A 10,839-nucleotide genomic window follows, 5' to 3' on the forward strand; every position below is an offset into this window, starting at 1 on the left:
AGAAGAAGAGGAAGAGGAAGAAGAAGAAGACGAAGAAGAAGAAGAGGAAGAAGAAGAGGAAGAAGAAGGAAGAATAAGAAGAGGAAGAAGAAGAGGAAGAAGAAGAAGAAGAAGAAGACGAAGAAGACGAAGAAGGGAAGAAGAAGAAGAAGAAGAAGAAGAAGAAGACGAAGAAGACGAAGAAGAAGAAGAAGAAGAAGACGAAGAAGAAGAAGAAGAAGAAGAAGAAGACGAAGAAGACGAAGAAGACGAAGAAGACGAAGAAGAAGAAGAAGGGCTCCTTCTTGATTGTCCTTAACACTTGATGCTCCTTCTTGATTTCTACCTCCACAGCCTTTAGCATCGCGAAGAGCTCGGGAATTGTCTTATTCATCCCTTGCATATATTATAGTTCATCAGGTGGTTATTATACCCAGACATTTTGAGTATATGTTCACTGACAGAACTATTATCCTCCATCTTGCAGCTGTAGACTTCATATCTCTCAATCCGGCCATTTGCTTGAAATATTAACTTCAACTGGAACATCTCATATGCTCCATGACATTCAAAACGTCGTTGAAGTCCCGGTTCTAAGCCGTAAAGCATGGCACACTGAACTATCGAGTAGTCATCAGCTTTTCTCTGCCAAACGTTCACAACGTCTGGCGTCGCTCCTGCAGCGGGTCTTGCACCTAGCGGTGCTTCCAGGACGTAATTCTTCTGTGTAGCAATGAGGATAATCCTCAAGTTATCACGTGATCCAGATCAACTAAACCATGTCCGATCATCACATGAGATGGAGTAGTTTTCAATGGTGAACATCATTATGTTGATCATATCTACTATATGATTCATGCTCGACCTTTCGGTCTCAGTGTTCCGAGGCCATATCTGCATATGCTAGGCTCGTCAAGTTTAACTCGAGTATTCTGCGTGTGCAAAACTGGCTTGCACCCATTGTATGTGAATGTAGAGCTTATCACGCCCAATCATCACGTGGTGTCTCGGCACGACTAACTTTCGCAATGGTGCATACTCAGGGAGAACACTTATACCTTGAAATTCAGTGAGGGATCATCTTATAATGCTACCGTCGATCTAAGCAAAATAAGATGCATAAAAGATAAACATCACATGCAATCAATATAAGTGATATGATATGGCCATCATCATCTTGTGCCTTTGATCTCCATCTCCAAAGCACCGTCATGATCACCATTGTCACCGGCGCGACACCTTGATCTCCATCGTAGCATCGTTGTCATCTCGCCAACTATTGCTTCTACGACTATCGCTACCGCTTAGTGATAAAGTAAAGCAATCACATGGCGATTGCATTTCTTACAATAAAGCGACAACCATATGGCTCCTGCCAGTTGTCGATAACTCTGTTACAAAACATGATCATCTCATACAATAAAATTTAGCATTATGTCTTGACCATATCACATCACAACATGCCCTGCAAAAACAAGTTAGACATCCTCTACTTTGTTGTTGCAAGTTTTACGTGGCTGTTACGGGCTAAGCAAGAACTGTTCTTACCTACGCATCAAAACCAAAACGATATTGCGTCAAGTATGTGTTGTTTTAACCTTCACAAGGACCGAGCGCAGCCACAGTCTATTCAACTAAAGTTGGAGAAACAGACACCCTCCAGCCACCTTCGTGCGAAGCACGTCGGTAGAACCAGTCTCGCGTAAGCGTACGCATAATGTCGGTCCGGGCCGCTTCATCCAACAATACCGCCGAATCAAAGTATGACATGCTGGTAAGCAGTATGACTAGTATCGCCCACAACTCACTTGTGTTCTCGTACATATAACATCTACGCACAAACCTGGCTCGGATGCCACTGTTGGGGAACATAATAATTTCAAAAAAAATCCTACGCACACGCATGATCATGGTAATGCATAGCAACGAGAGGGGAGAGTGTCGTCCATGTACCCTCATAGACCGTAAGTGGAAGCATTATGACAACGCGGTTGATGTAGTCGTACGTCTTCACGATCGACCAATCCTACTACCGAACGTACGACACCTCCGCGATCTGCACACGTTCAGCTCGGTGACGTCCCATGAACTCACAATCCAGTAGAGCTTTGAGGGAGAGTTCCGTCAGCACGACGGCGTGATGATGGTGTTGATGAAGCTACCGACACAGGGCTTCGCCTAAGCACCGCAACGATATGACCGAGGTGGATTATGGTGGAGGGAGCACCGCACACGGCTAAAGATCAATGATCTCCTTGTGTGTCTTGGCGTGCCCCCTGCCCCCGTATATAAAGGAGCAAGGGGGGAGGCGGCCGGCCTAGGAGGAGGGCGCGCCAAGGGAGGAGTCCTACTCCCACCGGGAGTAGGACTCCCATTTCCTAGTAGGAGTAGGAGAAGGGGGAAGGAAAGGAGGGGAGGGGAAGGAAGGAGGGGGCGCCGCCCCTCCCCCTAGTCCAATTTGGACTAGGATTGGGGGGCGTGTGGCCCAGCCATAGCCAGTCCCTCTCTCTCTCCCATAAAGCCCATTAAGGCCCATATACTCCCAGGGGGGTTCCGATAACCTCCCGGTACTCCGGTATTTATCCGGGGACCCCCGGAACCCTTCCGATGCCCGAATATAACCTTCCAATATATCAATCTTTATGTCTCGACCATTTCATGACTCCTTGTCATGTCCTTGATCTCATCCGGGACTCCAAACAAACTTTGATACATCAAAACACATATACTCATAATACCGATCATCACCGAGACAAGTCTCCGGTCAATAACCAATAGCGGAACCTGGATGCTCATATTGGCTCCTCTATATTCTATGAAGATCTTTATCGATCAAACTGCATGACAACATACATTGTTCCCTTTGTCATCGGTATGTTACTTGCCCGAGATACGATCGTCGGTATCTCAATACCTAGTTCAATCTCGTTACTGGCAAGTCTCTTTACTCGTTCTGTAATGCATCATCCCGCAACTAACTCATTAGTCACATTGCTTGCAAGGCTTATAGTGATGTGCATTACCGAGAGGGCCCAGAGATACCTCTCCGTCAATCGAAGTGACAAATCCTAATCTCGACCTATGCCAACTCAACAAGTACCATCGGAGACACCTGTAGAGCACCTTTATAATCACCCAGTTACATTGTGACGTTTGGTAGCACACAAAGTGTTCCTCCGGTATTCGGGAGTTGCATAATCTCATAGTCATAGGAACATGTATAAGTCATGAAGAAAGCAATAGCAACAAACTAAACGATCAAGTGCTAAGCTAACGGAATGGGTCAAGTCAATCACATCATTGTCTAATGATGTGATCCCGTTAATCAAATGACAACTCATGTCTATGGCTAGGAAACTTAACCATCTTTGATTTGAACGAGCTAGTTAAGTAGAGGCATAGTAGTGACACTTTGTTTGTCTATGTATCCACACATGTACTAAGTTTCCGTATAATAAAATTCTATCATGAATAATAAACATGTATCATGGTATAAGGAAAAATAAACAATAACTTTATTATTGCCTCTAGGTCATATTTCCTTCATTAATTTCACAAGATTCAGCATTGGTAGTAGGAGCAATCGGAGTGCTAATAAAATCATTGTTGTTGGTGTTGGAAAATTCACACAATTTAGTATTATCTTGAGCCATCGTGACAAGCAATCAATCCAACACACAAGCACACAAGAAGCAAGCAAAAAGAGACGAATGGAAGAGGGCGAAGAAAAGGCAAAGGTTTTTGAAAATCGTTTTAGAAGTGGGGGAGAGGAAAACGAGAGGCGAATGGCGAATAATGTAATGCAAGGGAGAAGAGTTTATGATGGGTACTTGGTATGGCTTGAGTTGGCGTAGATCTCCCCGGCAACGGCACCAGAAATCCTTCTTGCTACCTCTTGAGCTTGTGTTGGTTTTCCCTTGAAGTGGAAAGGGTGATGCAGCAAAGTAGCGTAAGTATTTCCCTCAGTTTTGAGAACCAAGGTATCAATCCAGTAGGAGAGGACGCACAAGTCACCGAATACCTGCACAAACAATCAAGAACTTGCAACCAACGCGATAAAGGGGTTGTCAATCCCTTCACGGTCACTCGCAAAAGTGAGATCTGATAGAGATAGATAAACGGTAAAGTAAATATTTTTGGTATTTTTGGTTTATAGAGTGGAAAGTAAAGATTGCAAAATAGTAGATCGAAAACTAGCAAGATGTAAACAAGATTCAGTAATATGGAAAAGAGACCCGGGGGCCATAGGTTTCACTAGTGGCTTCTCTCGAGATAGCATATATTACGGTGGTTGAACAAATTACTGCCAAGCAATTGATAGAAAAGCGCATAACTATGATGACATCTAAGGCAATAATCATGAACATAGGCATCACGTCCGTGTCAAGTAGAGCGACTCCTGCCTGCATCTACTACTATTACTCCACACATCGACCGCTATCCAGCATGCATCTAGAGTATTAAGTTCATAAAAACAGAGTAACACATTAAGCAAGATGACATGATGTAGAGGAATTAACTCAAGCAATATGATGAAAACCCCATCTTGTTATCCTCGATGGCAACAATACTATACGTGCCTTGCTGCCCCTACTGTCACTGGAAAAGGACACCGCAAGATTGAACCCAAAGCTAAGTGCTTCTCTCATGGCTATAGAGATCAATCTAGTAGGTCAAACTAAACCGATAATTCGAAAAGACTTGCAAAGATATCAAATCATGCATATAAGAATTCAGAGAAGAACCAAATAATATTCATAGATAATCTTGATCATAAATCCACAATTCATCGGATCACGGCAAACACACCGCAAAAGAGTATTACATCGAACAGATCTCCAAGAACATCGAGGAGAACTTTGTATTGAGAATCAAAGAGAGAGAAAAAGCCATCTATCTAATAACTATGGACCCGAAAGTCTGTGGTGAACTACTCACGTTTTATCAAAGAGGTAATGGTGTTGATGTAGCAGCCCTCCATGATCGAATCCCCCTCTGGCAGATCGCCGGAAAAGGTCCCAAGATGGGATCTCATGGGTACAGAAGGTTGCAGCGGTGGAAAAGTGGTTTCGGGGCTCCCCCTGATGTTTTTGGGGTATAAGAGTATATATAGACGAAGGAACTAGGTCAGGGGTGTTACGAGGGGCCCACAAGGGTGGGGGGCACGCCTAACCACCTTGGGCGCGCCCTCCTGCCTCGTGGCCGCCTTGTTCCCTCTCTGACTGCATCTCCAAGTCTTCTTGTTTGCTTTCGGTCTAAGAAAGATCTTCGCAAAGGTTTCATTCCGTTTGGACTCCGTTTGGTATTCCTTTTCTGCAAAACTCTAAAATAGACAAAAAAATAGAAATTGCCACTAGACCCTCGGTTAATATGTTAGTCCCAAAAATAATATAAAATAGCTTATTAAAGCCCATTAAACATCCAAAACAGATAATATAATAGCATGGAACAATCAAAAATTATAGATACGTTGGAGATGTATCAGTGAGCTCAAGACACCAGGGCGCGCCAGGCCCCCCAGGCGCGACCTGGTGGGTTGTGCTCAGCCCAGCCCACCTCCCGTGCCCCTCTTATGGTATTTAGGTCATTTTGACCTATAAAAAAATAAGGGAAGGACTTTCGGGACGAAGCGCCGCCGTCTCGAGGCTAAACTTGGCAGGAACACTTTTGCCCTCCGGCGCAGCGATTCCGCCGGGGGAACTTCCCTCCCGAAGGGGGAAATCATCGTCATCATCATCACCAACAACTCTCCCATCTTGGGAAGGGCAATCTCCATCAACATCTTCAACAGCACCATCTCCTCTCAAATCCTAGTTCATCTCTTGTGTTCAATCTTTGTACCAGAACTGTAGATTGGTGCTTGCGGGTGACTAGTAGTGTTGATTACATCTTGTAGTTGATTATTATATGGTTTATTTGGTGGAAAATTATATGTTCAGATCCATTATGCTATTTAATACCCCTCCGATCATGAGCATGATTATCATTTGTGAGTAGTTACTTTTGTTCTAGAGGTCACAGGAGAAATCATGTTGCAAGTAATCATGTGAACTTGATATGTGTTCGATACTTTGATGATATGTATGTTGTGATTCCCTTAGTGGTGTCATTGAACGTCGACTACATGACACTTCACTATATTTGCGCCTAAGGGAATGCATTGTGGAGTAGTTATTAGATGATGGGTTGCGAGAGTAACATAAGCTTAAACCCTAGTTTCTATGCTATTCCGTAAGGGACCGATTGGATCCAAAAGTTTAATGCTATGGTTAGAATTTATTCTTAATACTTTTCTCGTAGTTGCAGATGCTTGCGAGGGGGTTAATCATAAATAGGAGGTTTGTTCAAGTAAGAACAACACCTAAGCACTGGTCCACCCACATACCAAATTATCAAAGAAGCGAACATGAATCGAACCAACATGATGAAAGTGACTAGATGAAATTCCCGTGTACCCTCAAGAACACTTTGCTTGTCATAAGAGACCGTTTTGGCCTGTCCTTTGCCTCAAAAGGATTGGGCTACCTTGCTGCACTTTTGTTACTACTACCGTTAGTTGCTCGTTACAAATTATCTTGCTATCAAACTACTCTGTTACTTACAATTTTAGCACTTGTAGACATTACCTTGCTAAAAACAACTTGTCATTTCCTTCCGCTCCTCGTTGGGTTCGACACTCTTACTTATCGAAAAGGCTACAATTGATCCCATATACTTGTGGGTCATTAGAGGATGGACACCACCGACACCCTTCAGGAAGGAATGACGGCACCCGCAGGCGGTACCTCGTCAGTGCCGGATGAACCGGCGGTGTCGTGGAATTGTCACGTCAGATGTCCTAGCGTAAGGACTTAGTCGTGGAGCCATCGCAACTAGGAATCTTAAGGGGGTTTAACGGGACAAAGGACATGAGGTTTATACTCGTTTGGCCCCTTGCGGTGAAGGTAAAAGCCTACGATCTAGTTTTGGGTGGGATTTCTAATGACTCGATAACCAGGGAGCGAATCCGCTTGACCTAGTTCTCGATCTGATGTTACTTGCCCTGAACCACTGCCGGTTCGTCCCTTTATATACAGAGGTTGACGCCCAGCGGCTCACAGAGTCCCGGACGGTTCATAAACAGTGTCCGGCTCGGTCTCTCTCTATTCTTGTCTTACAATACAAGTTATACATACATGGCGGTTTATCTCTACTGGCCTTAAGTCTCCTCTGGGCCTTGGGCCTTTAAGTGAGCCGCCATCTTCAAGTATCTTCAGTGGGCTTCGTCATAAGGTGTGACCCGAACCCTCCCGGGCAGGTCATGCCTAATATTTATATCCCCAATATTAGGCCCCAGCTTGATTTTAACTGGTTCATGTCAATCTTCAACACTTAAGAAAAATCTTCTGCTCCTTGCTTATGAAATTTTTGTAACCCGCCATGACGTCATCCTTTGGACCTGTGGTAACCCACCATGATGTCATCTGTCATAAATGTATGTTTTATCCAACATACCTCAATGGATCTTTATCTTAATGACCATCCCAAAAATTGAGGCGTCCTTGTAGTTGGATAATTATGTCTTTGGCCTCCTTGTTGTTCGCGCCTGCTCATCAATTTTTTTTCTGATAAATAGACCTGACCAGGTCTTTCCTCATTCTTCTCCTTTCCTCATCTTCTTCCTTGCACACCCTACTGCTGCTCGAGCTCCGCCGCCGCCGCCGCGCACCTCGTCTTCGTCGACCTTGGCCGCTACATCGACCTGAATCTGTCCAGAGAATGGCGGCGAGCCTCCGTAGCAGCCCTGCAGCCGTAAGTTTTCCTCTTCCCCTACTTCAGATCTGCATTAGGGTTTGCAAGTTCCTTCCATGTTCTTCGCTGTTCACCTCGGCTTCTTCATAGTTCTACCACTGCAGCCTCCTTTGATCCAAAAAGAGTATAAGACTCATGCAATAACTATTTCGCACTCATTTTTGATACTAGCAGATCCCTTTATCTTGCAAAGAAGCCTTGTTAGAACTGATGAACCCATCCGCATTTCGTTTTTAGGTCTAGAATATTTTCCTTTCTGAACAGCCGGTTGATCCAAAATAGTTGCTGCAACTTGTGAAAACTTGTTTATGCAACACTTAGGCAAAAAATTGTGTTTACTAGATCCACCTAGCCATGGCGACTATTATCACCGACTTAAATGACAATGCTTAGTTGATAATCTTGACCTCCCATGGCGGCTTAAATAACTGAATTGTCAATGATGCTTATGGCAGCTTAAATAATCTGACATAATTAGTCTTATACCATTAGGCCCCTTCATAAGCCACCATCTTGAATATGCACTGATATTTCCTCCAGCTTAAATTTGAACAGAAATTTTATCCTTTCTTAGGCTTCCATCACAATGCTACCTAAGACAAGCACCTCATGCAACTGGGTCCCATCCATTGTCACTGAACAGACCCTTGAAGATTTTGCGAAAGTTGGCTATCTGCCGAAAAGGGATGTCATGTCGTACCATGCCCCTGACCAAACAGAAGAAAGACCTCAACCCAAGGAGGGGGAAGTGATCATCTTGACAGATCATATGAACCGGGGTTTCTCACCACCCGACTCAAAATTCTTTAGGGATGTCCTACATTTCTTTGATCTCCGTCCTCAAGACATCGGACCGAATTCCGTGTCTAATATCTGCAATTTTCAAGTATTCATCGAGGTGTATCTTGGAGAAGAACCCAACATGTTACTCTTCAGAGAGTTATTCTATTTGAACCGCCAAAATGAATGTGCCAGCGGACAGAGCTTGGAAGTTGGCGGCATCTCAATCCAGCATCGGAGAGACGTTATTTTTCCTTATGCCAATCCGCGAAGCCACTCTAAAGACTGGAATCAAATGTGGTTTTATTGTCAAGACACTTCCCCGGCTGATGAGAATCCTCTGCCCGGTTTTTGCGCCTTGCGTCTTGATTCCAATCATCCACTGCCTGACAAGATATCACCCACCGAACGCAAAACGCTCACCCCCGCCTTGGCCAAAATCAAAGCTCTTCTGGGGAACGGGTTGAATGGTATTGATTTGGTCCAGGTCTGGCATGCCTTGCGGATTATTCCATTAAGCCGCCGCCCCGGTCTAATGTGCAACTATTCAGGCAAGAAAGATGATCCTCTGTGTAAGTGCATCTAGTGCCACCCCTAGTTGGTTTTGGAGTATTGACGACAAATTTGGTTGAGGGACTAATGCGTTTGTGAGAATTGCAGGATAACGCAGGTAGTGTCCCTCATTGATTCGGTTTACCTACCGGAGATGACCCCTAAAAATGTATGAAGACATTGACGACAATGGTGTTATGTGAAGATATTCATATTGAAGACTATGACATGAGAAGACATTGAGTGAAGACTATGGAGTGCGAAGACTGTGTATTTTCGTTGTTTCCTTTTTCTTCTTTGTTGATTCATAGGAACCACCGTACTGTTAAGTGGGGTCCAAGTGAACAAAGTCAGAATGACTGAAGTGATGCTCAACCCAAATCCTATATCTTCGAGCGAAGACAATGAGAGCAAATCTTATCCAGAGCTGGATGAGTCAGCTTTGCTTGTAGCCCAAGTAAAGTTGCCGTGTGTATTTGAAATCTGACCGTTGGAACACGTGTCAGTTCCTTAGTGACCCAGGGTCATTTCGGACATATCAGGTCGGGTTGCCTAGTGGCTATAAATAGCCCACCCCCTACACCATAAATTGGTGGCTACTCAGAGTTAGTACATGGCTTTTGTCGTTTGAGAGCAACCCACCTCAAAGCCTTTGAGAGAGAGAAATCCTTGCGAGGACAAAACCCAAACACCCAGAGCCAAAGAGTGTTAGGCATCACTGAAGTCTTTCTGTCTGCGTGACCTGAAGACTTATTACACTTGAGGACTGTGAATCCTCCAACCGGTTAGGCGTCGCGTTCTGAGCATCCAAAAGTCATTGTGGATCGCCGGTGAACGAAGTCTGTGAAGGTTCGGAAGTCTACCTTGAAGACTTACCAGAGTGATTGGGCGAGGACTGTGTGTCCTTAGCTCAAGGGGAATAGGGTGAAGACGCGGTCTTCTGAGTTGAATCTCAGCCTCCCTAACCAGACATACAGTTGTCACAGCAACTGGAACTGGTCTAACAAATCATGTGTCTTCAACAAGTGACTGGTTCTATCCTCTCCCTCCCTTTACTTAGTGTTTGTCTTCGTGAAGTCATTGCCTATTTGTCGTACCTGTTTGACTTCATTGCTTGACTACTATCGTTGGTTGGCTTCATACTATCTTCCATCCCGATCCTTACTACTAAGCTGCTATTAGTCTTTATACTTTCACATTATTGCATACTTGACTATGGTTTGCTTGTTGTAGTTTATCTTCCACTGCATATCAATTAGGTCATTTCTATTGTTTGTCTTCGAAACTACCACATTTTGAAGACTTTCATAACAATCGCCTATTCACCCCCCCTCTAGTCGATAACTAGCACTTTCAATTGGTATTAGAGCAAGGTACTCCCTTGTTATGTGTGATTCGGTTTAACCACCTGCAGTTTTAGCTATGTCGACTGCAGGGATAATCAAAGTCTCCGCTGCTTACCCCGTGTTCGATGGAACTGAATATCCCTACTGGAAGAATAAGATGAGCATGCATCTTGAAGCCATTGATGTCGACCTCTAGTATGTCGCTAAGAAGAGCGTTCCCAAAACTGGTGAAGGTGTCACCCCTGCTGATGTCAAGAAGTTCATTCAACTGGACTCTACTGCCAGGAACATCATCTGTGGTCATCTGACCAAAGGACAGTATGGCCGCGTGAGTGCTCTGGAAACGTCGAAGCTAGTCTGGGACTGGCTATCCAAGGTCAACGAAGGCGTC

The sequence above is a fragment of the Triticum dicoccoides genome, chromosome 3B (assembly GCF_002162155.2).
Source record: "Triticum dicoccoides isolate Atlit2015 ecotype Zavitan chromosome 3B, WEW_v2.0, whole genome shotgun sequence".
Lineage (NCBI taxonomy): Eukaryota > Viridiplantae > Streptophyta > Magnoliopsida > Poales > Poaceae > Triticum > Triticum dicoccoides.